Source organism: Camellia sinensis, chromosome 2, assembly GCF_055761805.1.
Source record: "Camellia sinensis isolate YWXY chromosome 2, ASM5576180v1, whole genome shotgun sequence".
Lineage (NCBI taxonomy): Eukaryota > Viridiplantae > Streptophyta > Magnoliopsida > Ericales > Theaceae > Camellia > Camellia sinensis.
In genome coordinates this window covers 90,341,907-90,365,125 of record NC_138962.1, presented here as the reverse complement: position 1 = coordinate 90,365,125, position 23,219 = coordinate 90,341,907, and the positions used below count along the sequence as shown (strand labels likewise).

General features: G+C 33.6%; 1 long non-coding RNA gene across 2 annotated transcripts; it reads left to right on the top strand.

Moving 5' to 3' along the window:
* The first annotated feature begins 302 nt into the window (after positions 1–302).
* Positions 303–21,097, top strand: LOC145819622 (uncharacterized). Of its 2 annotated transcripts, none has more exons than XR_014360382.1 (2): positions 303–1,490; positions 18,088–21,097. It is a non-coding gene; the product is annotated as an uncharacterized LOC145819622 (long non-coding RNA). The 2 variants fall into 2 exon arrangements; XR_014360383.1 differs by lacking the exon at positions 303–1,490 and adding an exon at positions 1,941–1,988.
* The last annotated feature ends 2,122 nt before the right edge of the window (positions 21,098–23,219 follow it).

Sequence of the window (23,219 nt, the reverse complement as noted above, 5' to 3'; positions counted from 1 at the left end):
TGTTTGTATGCCATTGGATTAGTAATATTATAAATAATATTTAAAAAATTAATATATTTTTATTTTTAGTATTTTTTTAATATTATAATTTTTTTGTACTTTTTAAATCCACTAAATTTAGAGACACTTAAAAAAATATAAATTTTGAGTAAAAATCATTTAAAAATTTCTCTAAATATAAAAAAAAATCGTATTTTTTCAGTATTTATTAAATTTTTTAAATATTTTTTTTCACAAATAAATTATTTGAAAAAAATAATATTAAAAATATTTTAATTCATCTTATTTAATAAACTAAACAATGCAACTTTTGAAAAAAAAACAAAAATAAAATAAAACTTTATGAAATATCAATAATACCATTCTTATACATTCTTATTTGATGTAGGACAAGGAATATATTTAGGGATGACCATTTTAGTCCGATTCGCGGGGGCTTGCCCATATCCACCCGAATGGGGCAGATTTTACCCGTCCCAATACTTATGTGGGCCGAGAGTAGATTATGTTTTGGTCACCCACAACGGGGGCGGGGAATGGCAAACCAATTCCAAACCCGCCCTGTGGCCATCCCTAGGTATATTGGTCTTTTAACCATTAATCATCTCATTCAATTTCTAATCCCAACCCTCTGATGGTTGTTAGTCCTATCAATGGGACCAGAGCGATAATTAATCCCCTCATTCATGTTCCTAACCAAACACTCTTTTATGTGGTTCTCACGGACTATTAGTACGATTCCCTCCCCAAAAAGGCAAACAAATATGGCACTTGGGAAGTAAATTTATTGATGGGTCAACTGTATTGGACTCTAGGGATAACTTTGATTCTTTTCCAGCTCCTTCAAATCCTGAAAATCCTTATGAGAAGGTAATGAAGTAACTTTTGTACTAAAGGAGTAGAAGGATTGTTCATAAAAAATTTTAACTAACTTTTTTAAATGTAGGCAAATAACAAAAAAATGAAAGCACAAATTGCTGTTGTGAACTATCAGAAGTATGAAATGCAAGTAGAGATTTATTGGGTAAGATGTTCAAATTTTATGTTGGTGGTTAAGTTATTACTATTTTGACAGTCTTTCAATTTTAATATTCACTTGTAGAAAGATTTGAGACATGTAGGAGGAAAAAGAGACAAGACTTAAGAAGTTAAAAAAAAAAAGAAGCAAAAGATGGACAAGATGAAATCGAGTTATTAGGGATGGCAATAGGAAACCTACCCTATGGGTACCCATGGAGACTTGACCCAAATACATGAAATTTTTCATTTTTTTTTTCTTACCTGTTGGGTCGATTAAGTGGTGTTCTTTAAATATCCATCGGGATGGGTACCCGCTTATTTTCTCCATATGTTTTCACTACCCTGTTTAGAACTAGGGTTCTCATTCTCACTCTCTCTCATCCTCTTACTCCAGCATCAGCGATTTAGGATGGCGATGATCTAGCGGTAGCAATCTCCGTTGTCGCTTATCACGGTGGTTCTTCGGTGTGGTGAGTTTCTGTCTCTCGTGCTCTCTTTCTCTCTTGTTCTCTTTCTTTCTTTTGCTTCCTGAAATTAAAGACTGATTTCATTGATTTGTTGCTGAATTGTACTGTCTCAATCACAAAAGACTGATAAATTGTCATGATTATACATGAAATCCCTCAACAATTCAACAATTTTTACATATTTCATACCCTTACCTTAACAACATGTATACGTCTTATGTATTTATATATATATATATATATATGTATATGTGGTGCACTGAAATCACCTCAATAATATGTTCATGTTTTCTCATTGAAGATCTCAGCTGTTTGACAAAAAACTCAAATGGGTGTTTTTTTTTTTTAATTGAAAACTTTGAAATGCTGTTTTGTTTCATTGAAGATCTTAACTGTTTGACTAAATGCCTAAATGGGTTTTTTTCTCTTCTTCTTATGTTTCTTTTTGTAGGTTTGAACTCAAATACTTTGATCCTTTCCTTGTGTTGGATGAATTCTCTAGTAGGCCTCTCTGTTTTCCTCTCTCTCTCTCTCTCTCTCTCTCTCTCTCTCTCTCTCTCTTGATAATGAGGACTCTGAGTTTGTTCCAACTAGTTTTCAAAAAATCTTGTAACCCATTCCACGCATATCGGGTAATTATTGGGCATAATCATAAGTGGCTAGGAGTGAATTATGTGTTTTATGGGATTTGAACTCTAAATATGTTCCAACAAGTTTTCGGTAAATCCAGCATCTTATTCTACACAAATCAAGTAATTATTGGATACAGAGTGGCTTGGAGAGAATAATTTTTTTTTATGAGATTGGACATATGCTTCTCATTACAACTTACAACTAAGCTTTCCACTCCACTAAACTCTTTGGTTCTTTTTATGATGTTTATCTTATATTTGTTTCATGTTTAATAAATCTTTGAATGTTTGTTTGGTGATATTGCAATTTCTGCACCTACTGGGTTTCCTGATCATCCACATAGAGGTTTTATTATTGCCCTTTTTTCAAAAAAAAAAAAAAAAAAAAAATCTCCAAAAATGTTAGATACCCTGCAAAAATATCACAAATAGTACCAAGAAAATGAAATGTTTGATTCTGATTTTAGTTCACCATACATTTTATTTTCTGGTAAGCAGTAATTAGAGGTTGACAAGTTCTTAGGTTCCCCAATAAAATGTAAGATGGCTCTGGTCAGGTTGAGAGTATTGGGGATAATTACTAAGATAACTATTGGCGACTATAGATAAATGATTTAATTTTTGAAGGATTTGATCTTCACTGAGACCATCAATATTCCATTCGTATAATCTTTTAGCAGAAACAGAAAATTGATTACTAATATTAGTGTCTTCAAATTGGAGGTCGACAGGAGTAGGTTTAGAATACCAGTTTTTGGTAGTTTGAGGATTAACTTTGGGATAATGAATTTTATTAAGAGTAGAAGGTGGAAACTGTTGAGCTAATTGATTTATATCATTATCAGTAGTGTCAGTTTCAGATTGATCAGACACAGTAGTAGTATTAGGTTGTTGGTTCAAAACAGTAAGACCTTTATCTTTAGATGGAGAAGTATCATTAGGGGTTAATTTAGTAAATAATTGTTCAATAGCTTTGACAGTAGATTGATCATTAGTAACGAGGCTAGTTCGTTTAGAACGATGACTAGGTAGATTAAGTAATGGTTGATCTAAAGATTTAGTTGATTTGGCAGGTTGGTCATCTAAAGTAGTTTCTAATTTATCTAATTGTTTACCAATTGTTTTTAAACATTGATTAGTGTAATTATTTTGTTCAATAACTTTTTTGATTTCAGCATCATTACCAGGTAATTTAAAAGGAGAGGCTGGAACTTCAGAACCTTGGTGATCAATAATTATATTTTCTAATGGAGGATGATTAGAACTGACAGAAGTATTTGGAGAAGTTTTCCATTTATGTTTTGTGATTGTATTAATCTTTTTGTAATATTGATCCATATAATCAAAGAAAGATAATTCAAAACCATATTGAACCATAAAATTATACCATTCTCTAGTTATTTTGGATTGCTGAGCAGAATTAAATTTAGCACGATAATCATGTCTTTTAGACCTATTTGCTTTGGATCGAAATTCAATAAGTAGTTTATCTAAATCAGGAGTAAAATCTTTTTTGATTGTCATTAGTTGGGGATTCACAGGTTGTATAAATTCTTCGAAATCAGTTTGAGTTGGGGAATTATTTGAAGCAATGTCTTCTTCGGGTAACTGTGTATTAGTAGTGTAAACAGGTTTACTAATTTGGGAAGTGGTAGAATTATCAATTCCTTTTAATTTATTTTTGGAAGTTGGATTAGTTGGACCAAGATGGATTTGACTATTTTTTCTAAATAAAGGAGTGTTAAATATTTCATCTTCAGTTGATATTTCTGAAGGGACACTAGATGTACTATGTCGAGAAGATTGACTTCGATTAAATTTAATGTTAACTGATCCATCATTGTTTTGCTGGATATGTTGAATGTCTTGGATTGAAGATTGTTGTTGATTATGTTTGTAATTTTCATTGACAGTAACCCATTGATCAGGTAAATTAATATCTTTCCATTCAATCATGTGAGGAATATTAATGTTTGATTCATTAGTACTACTGCTTTGGATTAATAAAGTTTTATCTTTGGGGCTTTTATGTAAAGCATGAACATTTAAATTAGTTTGCATACATTTATAATGAACACGGTAAATCAAAGCAATATTATGAGAAGAATCTAACATTTCAGTATATTCACCATGTAATTGAATGTTTAATGTTAATGCCTTAAGAATATGTGGATCTCTTAAACTTAATGTAAAATCAGGAAAACAGTTAAAATGTACTGGACCTTTATTAAGACCAGTTTCCATCATTCCCATTAAACTAGCATTATAATTAAGAAAACGAGCATCTCTTAAACAAAGTAAAACAGAAGTATTTTGTCCTATCATGGTTAATGGATTGACACCAATTTGAATTAAACCAATATGCATGAAATTGTAGCCACGATCTAAATGTCGTTTGATTAATTTTTTTATCAAATAACTGACAGGTTTCTCTTGGTTTTTCTAAAGCATAAACTTGTTCAATAGTTTTAACATGGAGAGTAACTTTAAAAACATCTTGTATAAAAGAAGTTTTATAAATTTCTTTAATAGGTAGTTTTGGAATATTCCATCCAGAATTAATTTGATCATTTTGTATTTCAACATCTTCTTCATTAATTATGATGCCTGGATTAGGTATAGAAGGCACGGTAGTTGACCTAGAACTTACTGATGAGTTACTTCTAAATAATCGATTCATTGTTTTGTGTTAATTAACCAGTTTTACAGATATCTTAATACATACCCTATTCTTGTCAATTTTATCACAGACCTAGTGTACATACATACCCTATCTTTAAACCCCAAAGTCTGACTCTGCCTAAAACGAAGGACTTACAGAAGACTGGGAAGAAGTGGGTGACTTAAACTAGGTGGATAGAACAGACTGATCTTGTGGGTGATTAAGATGAACTGAAAACAGGATTAATTAAGCAAACAACAAAGACGATTGAACAGAAGTAGCTAAACAGTTAGAAACAGGATACAACATCACTTGGCTCTGATACCAAAAGGCGGAAGCAGCACATATATGAAGGAGATGGATTATGAAATCAAAACATATAATTTAAACATAAAATTTAAACCATAATTTAAAACATTTTTATTACAGAAAATAACTTACAATTACAATTGTAGCAACTGCAAGGATCTTTAATTGGGTACAACGGGAAGGCTTGTAAGGCTCTCAAAACACTCTGTTTTTCTTTCAACAATGATGGAGAAGAAAATTGAAGAATGCCTGGATGCTTACAATTGATTACAATATAAAGAAATAAAAATAAAACAGTAAACATGTGACTTCTGATAGCAGCTGGCCGAGCATGTGAAAAGTAGATGCTGTCGGTTGCTTTCGGTTGATTGATTGAATAGTTGAGCAGCTTTAAACAAAAGTTGATTGGGCGAATAGTGATAGTGAACAGTAAAAGTGTGAACAGTAAAAGTGAACAGTAACGTTTACTATTCATCACTTTCGGTGGACCATGTGAATAATGGAATCAATAAATACAAATTGGCAGCTTTTCTCAAAAGAGTATTGATTGAAGCTAATTTGTATCTATATGGAATCCAAGGTTGATTTAAACAAATGGGTCCTGAGCATCTTGAAACTCGGGTCCTGAATACTGATTGGTTGATTCTTCAGAGGAATGGATCTGGACTAAATCGTCTGAATCATCTGAATCGGTAGATTGGGCTTTAGCTTGATTCAACAGTTGATGGGCTAACTGGATCATGTCTGCTTTGGATGATTGGGCTTTTCCTTTGGACTTGCTTGTGGGCTGAACAGGAGGTGGAATGAGCTTTGCCTTGACTTTGGATTTTGACTTGGGCTTTGATTGGGCTGGCTGAGCAACAATGGCTTTGGTCTTTGATTTGGATGATTTGGGCTTGGAGCCACTAGATGAGGGGCTTCCAAGATTGACTGGAGGAAGACTGGGCTGACTTCCTTGAGTAAATGCAGCAGTTGGGTTCTGCTGGGCTTGAGCAAGAGCAGGAGTTGGAGCACATTGATCAGGTGGAAATTCTTCTTGAACAATTTCAAGAATTCTGGGAACATTGAACTTAACCCACCATTTAACTCTGTGTTGGCGGATGATGATATTATCATCAATCCCATAATGCCATTTGAATATCCATGGAATCTTGTATTTGGCAATGAATATGAGTAATAAGGGAAATTGCTTCTGGTGAGCAGAAAATGGGTAAACAGAGTTGAAATAATGAATTATATTTTTGAGATCATCAGGAAGGATAGCTGAAATGGCGCCATAGTGAGACCACCATCTCAGAAACCAAGTTGGTAACTCAGATTTGAATTTTTGATCAAATGAGATGAACCAGGAATGACTAAAAGTTTCATTTTGGTACAAGAAAATCTTGAACCAAGCATCAACGTAATCATGATAATTATAAGGAATAGAATGGCCAGGTAGATCACGAAGTTGATTAGGATTACCCCATTCAGCCATGGAAACAATGTGGTGAATATAAAGTGAATGGTAGAGGACCTTATAGGCATAGGTGCGATCCTGAATTGGCTTGATTAAGATGGAATGATGGTTGATTAAAATATCCTTGTAATAGGCTAGGGTTTTCTCTGGATGGGAAAGGGTGAAATGGCATCCAGAGCCAAAATGGAATTTAGCAATGTCATTGATGGTTTGATTTCTTGGGTGACTGGGTTCTTTATAGAACAGGTTGGTAACATGTGAATTGGTATATTCAGACCGAGATGATTTAATAGGGTTAACTGGGAATGGAGTAACTGAAACTGATTGGCTAGATACAAAAGGATCGGAGACCAATGCAGATGAATAATCAGGGCGTTGAATAGTACCAAGGGTCTGGTAACGGTTAATGAGGTCAAGTGAATAAGAGGGGGAAACTGACTCCAAAGGAGGAGGGACAATGAGTTGATTTGGTTTAGTGGAAGAGGAGGCCAAAGCCTTGGAAGGAGGCCTTGGACGAGACATCTGTGAAATAATAAACAGTAATTAGCAACCAGAAAGGAGATCAAGATAATCTTGATGACGATGTAAACAATTGTAGTTGTGAGCAAGTAAATTGCGGCGAGCTAGAATTTGGTGGTAATTGATGTATTGGGCTCTTTTGGTAGTGGGTTTAGCTGATTTGAGGCGGTGAATGCGATGGGTAAGCTGTTTAATAAGGGTTTTGAAATAGGTAATGCAGGATTTATGGTAAGCAGTAAATGGTGTAGTCATCTCTTACCCCCCTGTAAAAATTCCCAGGTAAGAAAATCAGGTAGGGAATTTTGACAACCAGGTATATAGGTAATATCAAAATCAAAAATACTTAAAATAGCTTGCCAACGGGCAAAAATTTGCTTACTAGCAAGATTTTGAACATCTTTTTCTAAAATAAATTTGGCAGATTTGCAATCAACACGAAGTAAGAATTTTTGATTTAAAACATCATCTTGAAATTTTTGAATGCATAAAACAGTAGATAAAATTTCTTTTTTAATAGTACTATAATTAAATTGTGCTTTATTCCAGACACCAGAATGATAACGAACAATTTGTTCAGATGATTGAGGAGTAAGTTGCTGAAGGAGAATGCCACCATAACCAATATCGGAGGCATCAGTTTGAATAATTTTGAATGAATTTTCAGTGGGAATACCAAGACAAGGAAGAGACTTAACATATTGTTTGACCTGTTTAACAATAGAAGTATGAACAGAAGACCAAGGAGGAGGATTATCTTTTAACCTATCAAATAGAGGTTGACAAGTTTTCCTAAGGTCTTTATAAAACTCAGCAATGTAATTGAGGGAACCTAAGAACCTTTGTAATTGAGTTTTATCAATGATTTCATCAGGGAATTTGGAAGCAAATTCAATGGATCGACTAATGGGTAGGATAGTGTTATGATGAATATCATATCCTAAAAACCTGACTTTGGTTTGAAATAATTTAATTTTAGGAGCAGAAATGACGAGACCATGACTTTTGATGGTGTAATAGAAGGCATTTAAATGCTTCCAATGTTCACTAAGTGATTTTGAAAAAATTAAGATGTCATCAATGTAAACAATGGAAAATTGACTAAATGGGTTAAATATGTCATTCATGATATGTTGAAATTCACTAGGAGCATTTTTTAAACCAAATGGCATAACATTCCATTCATATTGACCAAAGGGTGTATTAAATGCAGTTTTATATCTATCTTTGGGATGAATTTGAATTTGCCAAAAACCACTTTTTAAGTCGAATTTACTGAAGATAACGGCTTGACTAAGTCGTTTAATTAAATCTTTTTTATTAGGAATAGGATACCGAATCCATTCTAAAACAGAATTTAATGGTTTGTAATTAATAACAAGTCGAGGGACACCACGTTCTAACTCAGCATTTTTATTAACATAGAAAGCAGGACAGGACCAAGGTGATTTACTTGGGCTAATGATGCGATTTCTTAATAATTCTTTAATTTCTTTTTTACACATTTCAAGTAATTCATAGTTCATTTGAATAGGTCGAGATTTAGTAGGAATTTGGGATTCATTAAAATTCTTAATATAGGGTAAGGTAACTACATGTTTTTTCCTATGCCAAAATGCAGTAGGTAAAGTGGAGCAAACAGTTGATTCAAGTTTTAATTTGAAATCATTAATTTGGGAAACAATAACGGGATTAGTTAATTGTTGATCAATGCGTTTGTGGTTGATTTCGTCTTTGAGAAATTTTAAATGCCGAGTGAGGCGGTTAATTTGATGAGAAATAGAACAATCTTTTAATTGATTTAAGTGTAATAATTCAGGAGGAGATAAAAATTTGAATGTAACAGGTTGTCCTAAAACATGTGTAGTGATGCCTGTACTAGATGTAGTAAAGGGATATAATAAATAAATAAATGGGGAACCTAAAATGATTTTATCAGTCATGTTAGTGACTAAAACAAAAGAGGTTTTGAAACATACATTATCTTGGCAAACATGTACTTTAGGTAATTTATATTTGATATGCATTTTAGTACCATTAGCAGAAGTTAACTTTTCTTGACATTTTTCATAATATGTAGTGGGAAGTAATCCTTCTTGGATACAATTTAAATCAGCACCAGTATCAATTAAGGCAATTAATTCTAATTCAAAATCATTAACAATTATTTTGATTTTAGAGTACCATTTTTGTATGTAAAGTTTATTGATTAGACTTAATCGTTTTTCTTCAGGATTATTGGATTGAGATTGGTGTGATCGGTTATCAAATATTAAATTAGCCGGATCAGATTCATGTTCAGATTCATGTGGGGATTCATGTTCATTGGTTTGGAAATTGTCTAAACTTTTATCAAGTTTTAAAGTACTAATTTCATCTTCTAATTTTTTATCTTTATGTTGTAATTCTTTGATTGTTTGTTTAATCTGATTAATTTCTTGTTGTAAATCTTGTAATGTGACTTCTTTTTGTTTATTTTTAAATCGTTCTAAAGTTTTGGATAGACTAATTATAGGTTTATCAAATTTAGGTTTGGAATCTGAATGGATTAATAGAGATTTTAATTTATCAGTATATTTTTGTTTTAACTTGGGATCATCTAATTTACTAATTAGGTCAATCAAAGCAGATTCTTCTTGAGTAGTTTTGGTGAGGACAGTAATTTGTTTAACTGGTTTACAACAAACGTCATTACAACCTATTGTAATATCATTATCAGAATTATCACTAGGTGAATGGTAGTCGGATGAAGTATTAGAATGATCAGAAGAAGAAGTACTGCTGATAGTTTGATTTAATTGAAAGATTTCATATAATTGATTTTTGGAGGTATCATCAATTTGAAGTTGATTAACCTTGTCTTTTAATTTTTGTTTTTCTTTACATTTATTAGAATAATGACCTTTTTGACCACAGTTATAACAAGTAACATCTTTGGTAGATTTAGATTTTGGATGTGATTTAGATTTATAATAGTTCTTTTTAGGTTTGGTATAAAATTTATCATTGGATTTGGAAGGTGAATAATTCTTCTTATATTTATATTTATTGGAATGTTTGTATGATGATTTATGTTTGGAGTATTTATGTGATTTCCTACGAGAGGGTGCAACAGGAGGTAGACCATATTGTTCACAGAAATTGCCTAATTCATATTTAGCTTTATGTTTATCTTTATTAGCTTTTTGTGTAAGTTTGAGGTCAATACACATTTTTAAACCTTCTTTTTGAATAGTACTAATTATATCACCATATGTGAGATTATCGTATTCAATAACACCAGTGGGTTTACTAAGAACTTCTCTAATTTTATGTTTAAATTATATGTTTTGATTTCATAATCCATCTCCTTCATATATGTGCTGCTTCCGCCTGTTCTATAAAGAACCCAGTCACCCAAGAAATCAAACCATCAATGACATTGCTAAATTCCATTTTGGCTCTGGATGCCATTTCACCCTTTCCCATCCAGAGAAAACCCTAGCCTATTACAAGGATATTTTAATCAACCATCATTCCATCTTAATCAAGCCAATTCAGGATCGCACCTATGCCTATAAGGTCCTCTACCATTCACTTTATATTCACCACATTGTTTCCATGGCTGAATGGGGTAATCCTAATCAACTTCGTGATCTACCTGGCCATTCTATTCCTTATAATTATCATGATTACGTTGATGCTTGGTTCAAGATTTTCTTGTACCAAAATGAAACTTTTAGTCATTCCTGGTTCATCTCATTTGATCAAAAATTCAAATCTGAGTTACCAACTTGGTTTCTGAGATGGTGGTCTCACTATGGCGCCATTTCAGCTATCCTTCCTGATGATCTCAAAAATATAATTCATTATTTCAACTCTGTTTACCCATTTTCTGCTCACCAGAAGCAATTTCCCTTATTACTCATATTCATTGCCAAATACAAGATTCCATGGATATTCAAATGGCATTATGGGATTGATGATAATATCATCATCCGCCAACACAGAGTTAAATGGTGGGTTAAGTTCAATGTTCCCAGAATTCTTGAAATTGTTCAAGAAGAATTTCCACCTGATCAATGTGCTCCAACTCCTGCTCTTGCTCAAGCCCAGCAGAACCCAACTGCTGCATTTACTCAAGGAAGTCAGCCCAGTCTTCCTCCAGTCAATCTTGGAAGCCCCTCATCTAGTGGCTCCAAGCCCAAATCATCCAAATCAAAGACCAAAGCCATTGTTGCTCAGCCAGCCCAATCAAAGCCCAAGTCAAAATCCAAAGTCAAGGCAAAGCTCATTCCACCTCCTGTTCAACCCACAAGCAAGTCCAAAGGAAAAGCCCAATCATCCAAAGCAGACATGATCCAGTTAGCCCATCAACTGTTGAATCAAGCTAAAGTCCAATCTACCGATTTAGATGATTCAGACGATTTAGTCCAGATCCATTCCTCTGAAGAATCAACCAATCAGTATTCAGGACCCGAGTTTCAAGATGCTCAGGACCCATTTGTTTAAATCAACCTTGGATTCCATATAGATACAAATTAGCTTCAATCAATACTCTTTTGAGAAAAGCTGCCAATTTGTATTTATTGATTCCATTATTCACATGGTCCACCGAAAGTGATGAATAGTAAACGTTACTGTTCACTTTTACAGTTCACACTTTTACTGTTCACTATCACTATTCGCCCAATCAACTTTTGTTTAAAGCTGCTCAACTATTCAATCAATCAACCGAAAGCAACCGACAGCATCTACTTTTCACATGCTCGGCCAGCTGCTATCAGAAGTCACATGTTTACTGTTTTACTTTTATTTCTTTATATTGTAATCAATTGTAAGCGTCCAGGCATTCTTCAATTTTCTTCTCCATCATTGTTGAAAGAAAAACAGAGTGTTTTGAGAGCCTTACAAGCCTTCCCGTTGTACCCAATTAAAGATCCTTGCAGTTGCTACAATTGTAATTGTAAGTTATTTTCTGTAATAAAAATGTTTTAAATTATGGTTTAAATTTTATGTTTAAATTATATGTTTTGATTTCATAATCCATCTCCTTCATATATGTGCTGCTTCCGCCCTTTTGGTATCAGAGCCAAGTGATGTTGTATCCTGTTTCTAACTGTTTAGCTACTTCTGTTCAATCGTCTTTGTTGTTTGCTTAATTAATCCTGTTTTCAGTTCATCTTAATCACCCACAAGATCAGTCTGTTCTATCCACCTAGTTTAAGTCACCCACTTCTTCCCAGTCTTCTGTAAGTCCTTCGTTTTAGGCAGAGTCAGACTTTGGGGTTTAAAGATAGGGTATGTATGTACACTAGGTCTGTGATAAAATTGACAAGAATAGGGTATGTATTAAGATATCTGTAAAACTGGTTAATTAACACAAAACAATGAATCGATTATTTAGAAGTAACTCATCAGTAAGTTCTAGGTCAACTACCTTGCCTTCTATACCTAATCCAGGCATCATAATTAATGAAGAAGATGTTGAAATACAAAATGATCAAATTAATTCTGGATGGAATATTCCAAAACTACCTACTAAAGAAATTTATAAAACTTCTTTTATACAAGATGTTTTTAAAGTTACTCTCCATGTTAAAACTATTGAACAAGTTTATGCTTTAGAAAAACCAAGAGAAACCTGTCAGTTATTTGATAAAAAATTAATCAAACGACATTTAGATCGTGGCTACAATTTCATGCATATTGGTTTAATTCAAATTGGTGTCAATCGATTAACCATGATAGGACAAAATACTTCTGTTTTACTTTGTTTAAGAGATGCCCGTTTTCTTAATTATAATGCTAGTTTAATGGGAATGATGGAAACTGGTCTTAATAAAGGTCCAGTACATTTTAACTGTTTTCCTGATTTTACATTAAGTTTAAGAGATCCACATATTCTTAAGGCATTAACATTAAACATTCAAATTAATGATTTCAAATTAAAACTTGAATCAACTGTTTGCTCCACTTTACCTACTGCATTTTGGCATAGGAAAAAACATGTAGTTACCTTACCCTATATTAAGAATTTTAATGAATCCCAAAACTTTAGATGACCAACCTGCCAAATCAACTAAATCTTTAGATCAACCATTACTTAATCTACCTAGTCATCGTTCTAAACGAACTAGCCTCGTTACTAATGATCAATCTACTGTCAAAGCTATTGAACAATTATTTACTAAATTAACCCCTAATGATACTTCTCCATCTAAAGATAAAGGTCTTACTGTTTTGAACCAACAACCTAATACTACTACTGTGTCTGATCAATCTAAAACTGACACTACTGATAATGATATAAATCAATTAGCTCAACAGTTTCCACATTCTACTCTTAATAAAATTCATTATCCCAAAGTTAATCCTCAAACTACCAAAAACTGGTATTCTAAACCTACTCCTGTCGACCTCCAATTTGAAGACACTAATATTAGTAATCAATTTTCTGTTTCTGCTAAAAGATTATACGAATGGAATATTGATGGTCTCAGTGAAGATCAAATCCTTCAAAAATTAAATCATTTATCTATGGTCGCCAATAGTTATCTTAGTAATTATCCCCAATACTCTCAACCTGAAATTGTTTCTTTACTTACTTCTGGTTTTACTGGTATGCTCAAATCTTGGTGGGAAAAATACCTCACTGAAGAACAACGTGACACAATCATATATGCTAATCAAACTGATGAAAATGGTCTCCCTATTTTTGATGAAACTATAGGATGTTGTCACCCTGATGGTATTAACCAACTTATATATACCATAGTCCGACATTTTATTGGTACTCCTACCCATATCTATTCTCGCATACATGATCAACTTAGTAATCTTAACTGTCCAACCTTAAGTGATTTTCGATGGTATAAAGATGTATTTACCTCTCGAGTCATGTTAAGAGAAGACTGTACTAAATCATTTTGGAAAGAAAAATTTATTAATGGATTACCTAGCTTATTTGCGCATAAAATTAGAGAAGTTCTTAGTAAATCCACTGGTGTTATTGAATACGATAATCTCACATATGGTGATATAATTAGTACTATTCAAAAAGAAGGTTTAAAAATGTGTATTGACCTCAAACTTACACAAAAAGCTAATAAAGATAAACATAAAGCTAAATATGAATTAGGCAATTTCTGTGAACAATATGGTCTACCTCCTGTTGCACCCTCTCGTAGGAAATCACATAAATACTCCAAACATAAATCATCATACAAACATTCCAATAAATATAAATATAAGAAGAATTATTCACCTTCCAAATCCAATGATAAATTTTATACCAAACCTAAAAAGAACTATTATAAATCTAAATCACATCCAAAATCTAAATCTACCAAAGATGTTACTTGTTATAACTGTGGTCAAAAAGGTCATTATTCTAATAAATGTAAAGAAAAACAAAAATTAAAAGACAAGGTTAATCAACTTCAAATTGATGATACCTCCAAAAATCAATTATATGAAATCTTTCAATTAAATCAAACTATCAGCAGTACTTCTTCTTCTGATCATTCTAATACTTCATCCGACTACCATTCACCTAGTGATAATTCTGATAATAATATTACAATAGGTTGTAATGACGTTTGTTGTAAACCAGTTAAACAAATTACTGTCCTCACCAAAACTACTCAAGAAGAATCTGCTTTGATTGACCTAATTAGTAAATTAGATGATCCCAAGTTAAAACAAAAATATACTGATAAATTAAAATCTCTATTAATCCATTCAGATTCCAAACCTAAATTTGATAAACCTATAATTAGTCTATCCAAAACTTTAGAACGATTTAAAAATAAACAAAAAGAAGTCACATTACAAGATTTACAACAAGAAATTAATCAGATTAAACAAACAATCAAAGAATTACAACATAAAGATAAAAAATTAGAAGATGAAATTATTACTTTAAAACTTGATAAAAGTTTAGACAATTTCCAAACCAATGAACATGAATCCCCACATGAATCTGAACATGAATATGATCCGGCTAATTTAATATTTGATAACCGATCACACCAATCTCAATCCAATAATCCTGAAGAAAAACGATTAAGTCTAATCAATAAACTTTACATACAAAAATGGTACTCTAAAATCAAAATAATTATTAATGATTTTGAATTAGAATTAATTGCCTTAATTGATACTGGTGCTGATTTAAATTGTATCCAAGAAGGATTACTTCCCACTACATATTATGAAAAATGTCAAGAAAAGTTAACTTCTGCTAATGGTACTAAAATGCATATCAAATATAAATTACCTAAAGTACATGTTTGCCAAGATAATGTATGTTTCAAAACCTCTTTTGTTTTAGTCACTAACATGACTGATAAAATCATTTTAGGTTCCCCATTTATTTATTTATTATATCCCTTTACTACCTCTAGTACAGGCATCACTACACATGTTTTAGGACAACCTGTTACATTCAAATTTTTATCTCCTCCTGAATTATTACACTTAAATCAATTAAAAGATTGTTCTATTTCTCATCAAATTAACCGCCTCACTCGGCGTTTAAAATTTCTCAAAGACGAAATCAACCACAAACGCATTGATCAACAATTAACTAATCCCGTTATTGTTTCCCAAATTAATGATTTCAAATTAAAACTTGAATCAACTGTTTGCTCCACTTTACCTACTGCATTTTGGCATAGGAAAAAACATGTAGTTACCTTACCCTATATTAAGAATTTTAATGAATCCCAAATTCCTACTAAATCTCGACCTATTCAAATGAACTATGAATTACTTGAAATGTGTAAAAAAGAAATTAAAGAATTATTAAGAAATCGCATCATTAGCCCAAGTAAATCACCTTGGTCCTGTCCTGCTTTCTATGTTAATAAAAATGCTGAGTTAGAACGTGGTGTCCCTCGACTTGTTATTAATTACAAACCATTAAATTCTGTTTTAGAATGGATTCGGTATCCTATTCCTAATAAAAAAGATTTAATTAAACGACTTAGTCAAGCCGTTATCTTCAGTAAATTCGACTTAAAAAGTGGTTTTTGGCAAATTCAAATTCATCCCAAAGATAGATATAAAACTGCATTTAATACACCCTTTGGTCAATATGAATGGAATGTTATGCCATTTGGTTTAAAAAATGCTCCTAGTGAATTTCAACATATCATGAATGACATATTTAACCCATTTAGTCAATTTTCCATTGTTTACATTGATGACATCTTAATTTTTTCAAAATCACTTAGTGAACATTGGAAGCATTCAAATGCCTTCTATTACACCATCAAAAGTCATGGTCTCGTCATTTCTGCTCCTAAAATTAAATTATTTCAAACCAAAGTCAGGTTTTTAGGATATGATATTCATCATAACACTATCCTACCCATTAGTCGATCCATTGAATTTGCTTCCAAATTCCCTGATGAAATCATTGATAAAACTCAATTACAAAGGTTCTTAGGTTCCCTCAATTACATTGCTGAGTTTTATAAAGACCTTAGGAAAACTTGTCAACCTCTATTTGATAGGTTAAAAGATAATCCTCCTCCTTGGTCTTCTGTTCATACTTCTATTGTTAAACAGGTCAAACAATATGTTAAGTCTCTTCCTTGTCTTGGTATTCCCACTGAAAATTCATTCAAAATTATTCAAACTGATGCCTCCGATATTGGTTATGGTGGCATTCTCCTTCAGCAACTTACTCCTCAATCATCTGAACAAATTGTTCGTTATCATTCTGGTGTCTGGAATAAAGCACAATTTAATTATAGTACTATTAAAAAAGAAATTTTATCTACTGTTTTATGCATTCAAAAATTTCAAGATGATGTTTTAAATCAAAAATTCTTACTACGTGTTGATTGCAAATCTGCCAAATTTATTTTAGAAAAAGATGTTCAAAATCTTGCTAGTAAGCAAATTTTTGCCCGTTGGCAAGCTATTTTAAGTATTTTTGATTTTGATATTACCTATATACCTGGTTGTCAAAATTCCCTACCTGATTTTCTTACCCGGGAATTTTTACAGGGGGGTAAGAGATGACTACACCATTTACTGCTTACCATAAATCCTGCATTACCTATTTCAAAACCCTTATTAAACAGCTTACCCATCGCATTCACCGCCTCAAATCAGCTAAACCCACTACCAAAAGAGCCCAATACATCAATTACCACCAAATTCTAGCTCGCCGCAATTTACTTGCTCACAACTACAATTGTTTACATCGTCATCAAGATTATCTTGATCTCCTTTCTGGTTGCTAATTACTGTTTATTATTTCACAGATGTCTCGTCCAAGGCCTCATTCCAAGGCTTTGGCCTCCTCTTCCACTAAACCAAATCAACTCATTGTCCCTCCTCCTTTGGAGTCAGTTTCCCCCTCTTATTCACTTGACCTCATTAACCGTTACCAGACCCTTGGTACTATTCAACGCCCTGATTATTCATCTGCATTGGCCTCCGATCCTTTTGTATCTAGCCAATCAGTTTCAGTTACTCCATTCCCAGTTAACCCTATTAAATCATCTCGGTCTGAATATACCAATTCACATGTTACCAACCTGTTCTATAAAGAACCCAGTCACCCAAGAAATCAAACCATCAATGACATTGCTAAATTCCATTTTGGCTCTGGATGCCATTTCACCCTTTCCCATCCAGAGAAAACCCTAGCCTATTACAAGGATATTTTAATCAACCATCATTCCATCTTAATCAAAGAACCCAGTCACCCAAGGGCGGAAGGTTGATTGTCACCCTGGATGCCATTCCTAGTCATCTTAATCAAATGAAATGTTTGATTCTGATTTTAGTTCACCATACATTTTATTTTCTGAGCACATTTTGGGAAACTACGAAAATTATTAAAAAGGTGGAGCCAAAATTGAAAATGATTATTCGTTTTAAATTTTCGTAGGCATCTGAATCAAGCTTGACTCATTGCAACTTGCGATTGCTTAGAAGAAAGATTCTTGTAATAGTTCAATATTACGGAGTATTTGTATATAACTAATTTATGTTTCTTTTAATTGGCTTTATGTTCTCCAGGATTTTTAAGAATTGAAAATGTCTGAAGGTGGAGCAAACTCTCAAGCAAACCCTCAATCTAACTCCCAATTACTTGTTGATGGTTTATAACCATCAATATCGGTTGAGAGTGAGACCTCTCTACCATCACAGCCTCCCCTCCCAAATCAAAATGTCCTTGATGTAGATGATTCTGATTCTAGTTTAGCTATTAGAAAAAAAAACCCAAGTTTTGTATGGTAACACTTTAACTAGCAACTTTAACAAGGAGAACCCGAAAGTTTCTTATACTTTTGAAGAAGACATTGCTAGGAGAGATCTTTCAAATGCCATAATCTTGCATGAATACCCTTTGTCTATTGTGGATCATATTGGGGTTAAAAGATATTCGATAGCACTTTAACCATTGTTTAAAGTACCTTATCAAAACACAATAACATGTGATATTTTAAAGATTTATGACAATGAGAATGAGAAGATAATGAGATTGGTATAGAACAATCAAAAGTGGCAATCACAACTGATATGTGGACTTCTAGTAATCAAAATAAAGGGTTCATGGCAGTCACGACACACTTTATTGACGATTGGTCATTGCAAAGCCGTATTTTGAGGTATATTTTTGCATATAAATTAATCTATGCTTTATTATAGATTGTTGTTGAATCATTTATCATATGCATTCTACCGAAAACATTTCTTGATATGCTTTTGGTGTTGAACAGTTACAATGGAAGCTATTCATAATATTTTGTTGATCGAAATTTTGTTTTAATTAGTCTTTTTTTTTTTTTTTTTTTTTTTTTTTTTGGTGGTTAAATTGTCTGATATGTATCTTTTGAAATTGTTGGAAATGGTGTTTGGTCTAGGATTATAGTGCAAATTATGGATGGGATCTAGTGAGTAATAATTTTGATTATTATTCCTATAATATGTTTCTTATGGAGATTATGGATCTGTTGTTATGCCTAGTCCATGGGCTTGGTTGTTTGTTATATGTAGGATATCATTGGTGTGGTGTCTAAGTCCTTCATGATTTTAATCTGATAACTTTATTTATTTATATTATGGTTTATTATTTTAGGTTCATTTATGTTACAGGTCTACACACAAAAGAAGTTCTTTGTGATACTTTTCTCAATTGTTTGATGGATTGGGATCTTGATAGAAAAGTATTTGCTATCATTGTTGATAATTGTTCCACCAATGATGTGATGACTAACATTTTGTTGGATAAATTGGATAGTAGTTCTCTTCTGTTGGGTGGGACTTTGTTTCATATGCATTGTTGCATACATATTCTCAATTTGATTGTCAAAGATGGATTGAATGTGATAAGAATAGGTGTAGAGAAAATTTGGGATAGTGTAGCTTATTGGACAACAACTCCTAAAAGAGTAGAAAAATTTGAAGAAACAACTTGTCAAGTAAAAAATTTGAATACTAAAAAGATATGACTTGATTGTGCAACTAGGTGGAATTCAACATACTTGATGCTTCAAACTGCCTTGTTGTATAAAGATGCATTTTATCGCGTGAAATATAAAGAGACCCAATATACAACATTGCCAAGTGAGGTGGAGGGGCAATTTGCTACAGAAATTTGTGGGAGGTTCAAGATATTTTATAAAGCAATTGAATTGTTTTTTGGAACTAAATATCTCACGACCAATGTTGCTTTTCCAAATTTATGTGAGATTAGGATAACAATCTCTTAATGACTCTATTATTCAATTGAGGTGGTTTGATCAATGGCATAAAAAATGTTGGAAAAGTTTGATAAATATTGGATTGTTACACATGGTCTTATAGGAGTTGCTGTTGTATTTGATCCTAGGTGCAAACTTAGTGTGTTGGAGTTTTATTTTGATAAACTTTATAGAGATACAACTGAAGAAGTTGTGAAGATTTGCCAACTTTGTAATGATTTGTTGCAAGAGTATCAAAGAAAACTTAGTTTGGGGATTGGTGCTAATGTTGAATCTTTTATGAGTTCAAAATTTGGGGATTCAGAGGTAGTTTTAGATTATGATTTATTTATTAGTAGAAAGAGAAGAAAAAACGTTAACAATGTAATATCAGAGTTGGGCCATTATTTAGAAGAGGATGTTGTGACAAGAACCCCCAATTTTGATGTGTTGACTTGGTAAAAATCAAATGCATCAAAGTATCCAACCTTACAAGAAATAGCTAGAGATTTTTTTAGCTATTCCGGTATCCACTCTTGCTTCTGAGTTTGCATTTAGCACTAATGATAGGTTGGTGAGCCCGTATTGGAGTAGACGTTATCCAGATACTTTGAAAGCATTGATGTCTGCACAAAGTTGGTTGTGGACTGTAGAGATGCGAGGTACTTAAATAAATTAACATATAATTATTTTAAAAATAAATATATTTTATTGAATAGTCTTGATGTATGCCGAAAGGTACCACATTGAGGCCACTTAGGTTACATTTTTTGTCTTTTAATTTTATTTATTTGGTGGAGATGATGTGTTTCGTGCACTTGTACAGATTTGACAGGAAATATGAAAATTCAATCAAAAGGGGGCGCGAAATCAGATTCTCCGAGCGAGACGTGAAAAATCCGAGTCCACCAGCCCACCGCACGTGCGGCCAAGTTTCACCGCACGTGCGGCCCACCACCGCACGAGCTGCCCAAACCACCACACGAGCGACCCACCTAGGGACGCGTGCACGGACTTTTTGGTCTATTTTGCTCCGAATAAAAGACAGAAAATCAGTCACAGTTAGGGTTCGAAAATTGAATACAAAAAAGAGGGAGGCTAGGGTTCCAAAGGGGGAGACACTACCAAAGCTTGGAAAACACTTCCATGGGGGCTTCTTCTTCATCTTCTTTCTCTTTCCACTCCTCCATGAGTGGCTAGTCGTCTTTTCTAGGGTTTTGATGAAACCCTAGCCATGTAATGGAATTTTTCACGAGCTTTCATTGTAACTTGGTTTGAATGAATGTATGGTTGTTTTAGAAGTTTATAAATAATTGTTTCGTTCTTCACTTCAAGCATTTTTACTCTCTGTGATTGTTTAATGTTTTCCATACATTAGTATTCTTTGTGTTTGTATTCAAAGTACGAGACGCGTCATACTATGAGAGACGGGTCGTTTTGCTAACATAGTTTAGAGCAAACGACTCGTACTACTCGGGATGATTCGTGCCTGTACATTGAATGCAACAAACCTCTTGATCAATATTTCAAACTTGTAGTTTTGAAATATTTGATAATTCAAACCGAATTGCGATTGATGGTTGATGTTAAGTCTCATTCATGTGGTTAGTGGTGAATTCTCTACCCTAGGATTTTTCTCGAAAATTAATATCTCAAACCCTAGATTTTAATTGTTAATATAATTCTTCAATTTTATTTAATTGCTGTTTAGGTATAGAATCAATCTTATCTTTTTAATCAAAATTAATTTAGGAATTTTGCGATTGAATTAATTTAATTTCACAATAGTCCCTGTGGATCGATACCTGGACTTGCCATTATTCTGATTGAATTTGGTATAGTTTAGTATTTAATTTTGGTGTGTTCAACGACCCACCAAATTTTGGCGCCGTTGCCGGGGACTTCTGGTGAAATTAGTTAATTTAAAGTTACATTCTTACTTAAATTTTTTGGTTTAGGATTTTATGCTTTTGGTGTTGCTAAGTGTGCAGAGTGTTTGAAATTGGAGCTATCATTGAAGTGCAAGCGGAGCGCAGCTGAGCTTAAATAAAAACCGCAGCACTAAAGTGAGTAAACAAAAGCAAACACTCACAAGCAAAGCACCAAAGTGCTAAAACGAAAGTCAAAGCTCAAACAGCGGTTGGAAACAACGTCTACACGTCAAGCATCCGCAAGACGAGTAAAGCGTTTTCGTTAAACCGTTGTGAGTTTTTATTCCTTTGGTATTTTGCTTTCATACTTAGTGCACAGAGTTGGAACTTGTTGTGTGTGTTTGGGTAGTGTATGCACGGGCGTCGTTCTTGTCGCCCTGAATTGTGGAGTTTGGACCTTGAACTAGAAAGGACCTTTAGGAGACTTAGGACCTCTGCCCGTATTCCTAGGCTTGAATATTCATACATTGAGCCATTAGAGATGGCAAATCCTAATGTCTCGAATGTGCCCAACCAGACACTTAAGGATTATTTTACACCCACTGCATATACATCACCATCATGCATCCAATTACCCAATACCACTGCTGCTCATTATGAGATTAAGTCCAGCACCATACAAATGCTCCCATCATTCCATGGACTAACTCATGATGATCCTTATAAGCATTTGCATGAATTTCTGAAAATTTGCTCGACAGTGAGGATCTAGAATTTCACAAATGAAGCCTTAATGTTGTGATTGTTTCCATTCTCGTTAAAGGATAAAGCCAAACACTGGCTAAATTCTTTACCTGCTAACTCAATCACAACTTGGGAACAATTACAGCAACGATTTTTGGAGAAGTACTTTCCCATAGATAAAACCAACCAACTTAGGCGAGCCATCACAAACTTTGCTCAAATGGATGGCGAGCAATTCCATGAGACGTGGGAAAGACTTAGAGACCTTCTCCAACAGTGTCCCCACCACCAAGTGCCTGATTGGCAACTTGTTCAAACATTTTATTATGGCTTAACTGAGCCACACTGCCAAATGGTGGATTCGTCTTATGGTGGGACATTTATGTCTAAAAATGATGTCGAGGCATAGCAATTGTTTGAGAACTTAAGTGATAATTCCATTCACTATGCCTCCGCAGCCCGGCAAGTCCGGCAACCCGTAGTTCGAGCCCCGAAAAGAGGGGGCATTTATGAGGTCGGGCAAAACCTAGAGTTAGCCCAACAAGTAGAGGCACTGTCCCGCAAGATAGACCAATTATTAGCTACGGGACATGCCCTTACCCAACAAGATCAGCCTCAATTTCACGAGGCATGTGTTATTTGTGCGAGCCCTGCTCATGACTTGAGTAAGTGCCCTTCGGCATCACAATTTCCGGAGTTAGTCCAAGAGCATGTAAATGCAGCTCAAGGATTCTCCAACCCGGGTAATGATCCATACTCCAACACATACAATCCGGAATAGAGGAATCACCCTAACTTCTCATGAAGACCCCCTTCACAAGGCACTTCTTACAATCCTCCACCACCAAGG